Raw genomic sequence first — 5,000 nt, 5'->3', positions numbered from 1 at the left:
GCCTTGATTTTTGTTATTCGAAATGTAATTTAATCGTTTCTATATAAAATTATTATTATTATTTGTTATAATTTATAAATTTCTTTTTTTCTTTAATTTTTTACTTTCTTATGTTTCTCTAATTATAAAAGTACAGAAACATTAACAAATATTCGTTTAGTCTTTCGTTGCTATTATAAAATGGTATGCATTATCGTGTTACACATATATTTTAATATCATATGTTATAAGTTTTTCGAAATAATATTATTGTCCTTTATTATACGATTGTAATTGTTTTATATATATATATATATAAATTTTTTTTTTTTTTTAGTCCTTAATTTTGACGATCGTAAAGAATATAACAGTTTCAGATTAGTGTGGTCTATAATTATCGTAATTAACGTTTATCGCTTGTAATAATCACGAATCGGTATAAACGATTCGTTCCTTCGCGTATATATATATATATATAACTATTTTTTTTTCTTATTTTTTTTTTCTTCACGTTGTTGTTTCCATTTGGCTGTCGTATTCCCAGAAGTTGTAAAATAAGATTGTCACACAGGTTGACCGCGGGGTGACGACAAAACGGTTCGTAGCATTGTTTTTTTCCTCTCTCTCTCTCTCTCTCTCTCTCTCTCTCTCTCTCTCTCTTTTTTTGTTACGTAACAGCCGATCTAATCTCACGTTGGGAAATATACATGCGACTCTAATGTCACATCCACATATACACTATTTTTACCTTTAGTATTATTACTACTACTACTACTACTACTACTACTACTACTACTACTACTACTATTACTACTACTACTACTACTAAGTCTATTACGACGTTTATCGAGATCGAATTAAATTCAAAATTAAATGTTTAAAAGCTAACATCCACGCTAGACTAACATAATGCCTTCCTGGATTCGAGTATCACGGAATTATGCAAGCATTTCCTACTCTCGTTTTATATCTTCCATTATTATATGTATATAAATAAATATATGCATACATGCATGTATACATATATATATATATATATATATATATATATATATATATATATATATATATATAGTTCATTAAGGTGGAAATTATGTTAAAGATGGAAAAGTATTATTTTCTTTTTCTTCTTCTTCTTCTTCTTCTTCTCCTTCGTGATTCAAATACATTGTGCAAAATAATATGAATAATTTATATATATATCTCGTATACATATTATGTATATGTAATTTCTGTAAATAATTAGAATGAACTGAAACATTCATTTGATCTCTTAGATGATTCTTAGAGTATCGTTTATATGAAAATGTATATGTGTTGTAAGTGTATTGTATGTGAAATCTATTCTTTTTTTTTTTTTTTTTTCTTCTTTGAATAGAGATATGTAACCAAAGGATTATTACACGTTAGTTATAATGAACAAGCGATATATATATATATATATATATATATATAGTGTACGAAAATATACATTTATTCTATATAAAATATATATGTATGTATATATATATATATATTTTTTTTTGTTTTAATGAATATGTATTTTATAAAAAATTATATATTAATTAAAAAAAAAAAAAAAGTAAATAAATAAATAAAAAATAAAAAAGAAGAAGAAGAAACGAGTAACGTACATTATATGAAAATATAAATTTATTTTTATATAAAATATATAGGTTTATATATATATATATATATATTTTTTTTTTTTTTATATCTAATAGTATCTTATAACCATAATTATGTATTAATTAAAACGGATATGTGAAGTGTATTTACATGAAAGGTAAAAGAAAAAAAAAAAAAAATCACGGAAGAGAAGAAGATCTTTCACGTTACTCTTATTATACTTACGCAGTACATTATATTGTAGACAAAGTGTTTCGTAAAAGTCTTTGAGATATCTTCCTGAAGGGGGAAAAAAAAAGAGAGAGGGATGGGGATAATCCCTTTCACCTTTTTTTTTTTCTTTTTTATTAATTTATTTTTAATACTTAATTAGGACTCATTTCCTTCGTTGAAACGTCATGCTATGTCGATCTTTTTTTTTCCCATCTTCCCTACCCCCCCCCTTTGTTTTTTTATTTTAATTTATTTATTAATTTAATTAATTAATTAATTAATTTATTTATTTATTTCTTTTTTTTTCTTCTTCATAAAATTATTAAATAAGAAAGAAACATATCACATTAACGTCGTTTATTTATTTATTTATTTATTTATTTATTTATCTATTTATTTATTTACATTCTTTTATACTTCGTCTCTTACAGAACAGCAGTATCATTAATATTATAATCCATTAACAGTGATGTATCATCTTAGTATTCGTATTTTAATTGAGAACCAGCACAAGCCATATCCGGGCTGGAATAACGGTGCGTTTTTATTATTACCACGTCAGCCTGAAAACAATCGTCATCATCAGCGAAGACTTAAGCCTACTCTAATTCATTTCTTCTTTATCTTTTTTTCCTTCTTTTTTTTTTTTTCTTTCCTTTTTCTATTCTTGGTTTTTTTTTTCTTCTCCTACCCCCTCCCCCTTTCTCCTCTCCGTCCTCCCTCCCGCCTTCTCGTAGAGATCGTAATAATTCGACAAAGAAAACAGATAGAGCAAAAAAAAAAACAAAAACAAGAATGATTAATAACATAACACATTTACTTCGTTAATTTCACATACACGATACTTATATGTAAAAGAAAGTTAAATAATAATATTAATAATATTGAATTAATTAAAGTGAGTAATAATGTCGATATAGATTACTTAGTCGTTTCCGTTTGATTAAATAATACTAGTATTTTTTTTATTTGGAAAAAGAAAAGAAAGAAAGAAAAAAGAAAAAAAAGAGAAAAGAAAAAGAATGTTTCATATGCCATCTAAATAAAAACAATGCAACGCGATATTTTATTTCACTTGAAAATTTATTAACGCTTTTAATTATAAAGAAAATATTATAAATTCATAAAAATAAATCGTATATCTTTTGGTATTTTGTTTTAATAAAAAAAAAAAAAAAAAAAATAAATAAATAAATAAATAAATTAATTAATTAAAAAATTTAATATATTACATTTAATTAATTAATATTTACGTTAGAAGAATAAATAGTAGATAAATGTGTTTAACAACGAAACATTTTTAATATCTAAATAAATAACATCAGAATCTTTTCAATCAGAAATTTACAATGTTATTTATTAATTAGATTATATTATAAACAATAGTTGTACTAATACAATGTTAATTATTATTTCGTTTCTATTGAATTCGTTCACATCAAGTGTCCTCTCTAAGTCTCCCCTAGATTCGTATACTCTGTCTATGCATCTAAGAAAACATAATATAATAATAATAAAAATAACAACAACAACAATAATAATAATAATAATAATAATAATAATAATAATAATAATAATAATAATGATAATGATAATTGATAAGCAGATTAAGAATGAAGGAAGGAAGGAAGGAAAGAAGATTGGAACGGTAGGATGTAATTTATGACTTTGTAGGCGTTCTCTAAGTTCTATTCTTCCGTGATCGATGATATCTTCGACTTCTAATAATCGACTTCCATTCATCGTTGTAGAGCGTTTATTATTAACCGACTTGTGAATCGTATAGACAGCCATTCGATCTTTCTTCTCGCGTATATATATATATATATATATATATATATATATATATATATATATATATATGTATATATATAAATATATCTATAATCTATATATATGTGTGTGTGTGTGTGTGTATACAAACGCAGTTGATGCATACAAATGTGCACACGTATGCATACGTTCTGCTATGTATCGAGACTTTATCGTCGAGAATCACGATCATCGAATGGCGAACGATTAAGCTTTGCGAACGCGACAAGAGAGTCCAGTGGTTCTCAATGATAAATATAAATGGAATGTCAGAAAATTCGATTGGATTTTAGAAAAATTCAAATTCGATATAAATTATAATTTTATATATGTATGTATATATATATATATATATATATATATATATATATATATATGTGAATATAAAAATGTGAGAATATTTGTTAATTTAGTGTGTCTAATTAGTTTGAAAAAAAATTTGTTTAATTAGATACCATTGTTATGTAACAATACATTAATCCGATTAGAATCTCTTTTTTATGTGTCTTTTCTTATTGTTTCTTTCACTTTAAACGATACACGCATACTCGTATATATATATATATATATATATATATATATATATATATATATATATATATATATATATATATATATATATATATTAGAATGCATGAGGTAAGATTTAGAAGAAGCTGAGAAAGAGTAATATGATTTTAAAAGTCGATTGGGAAACACTGTAGTAGGAAGTTCGAAGTACGGATCGCACGATAGATGTGAAAATGATTTACTTGGATTAGAAATCGAGGCGAGAAAATTTTCTATCTCTTTGTACTTTATCGTTTTCCTTTTTATTATTTACTTTTATCATTTCTGTCTCGTGATATATAAAACTTAAACATGATTTTGTATTATCGAAGTTATCAATTTTCAATTCGTATATCTTGAATCGATTATTACTTATTTATTTTATTTAATCTTTATTTCTATGCGCATCGACAGATTGAGAATAGAAATGAAATAGAAAAAAGAGAGAGAGAGAGAGAGAGAGAGAGAGAGAGAGAGAGAGAGAGAGAGAGAAAGAGAATAAATAGAAACGAATTCATTCTCTTTCGCTCTTGCGTTATCGTGTTATTAGATCGATCGTATTAGAGGATCGTTATCGATTAATATCGAAGAGGAAAGCGATATAGTCGTTCGTTTGTATTTATTTATACATACCTCGTTGACTATTAAATTTATATATTGTGCACTTTCTAAGCGTATTAGAAATATTTTCTTGACTGTGTGCGTTTCGTTGCATCTTTTTTCTTTTTTTCTTTTTCTTTTTTGTTTCAGGTAAGACGCATTAAGGATTCGCGTTGCCTAAGCCGAACTAAATCGTGAGTATGTAACTGGAGAGATTT

At 25.0% G+C, this 5,000-nt stretch overlaps 1 protein-coding gene across 2 annotated transcripts in view; it reads left to right on the top strand.

Annotated features, from left to right (window-relative positions):
• The window catches only part of LOC124427071 (probable serine/threonine-protein kinase nek3), a 53,183-nt gene that overhangs the window by 18,852 nt on the left and 29,331 nt on the right, over positions 1–5,000 (top strand). The gene's annotated exons all lie outside the window — the stretch shown is intronic.

Source organism: Vespa crabro, chromosome 9 (assembly GCF_910589235.1).
Source record: "Vespa crabro chromosome 9, iyVesCrab1.2, whole genome shotgun sequence".
Taxonomy (NCBI): domain Eukaryota; kingdom Metazoa; phylum Arthropoda; class Insecta; order Hymenoptera; family Vespidae; genus Vespa; species Vespa crabro.
Note: the sequence above shows the minus strand (reverse complement) of the source record. Positions and strands in the feature narration are given on the sequence as shown.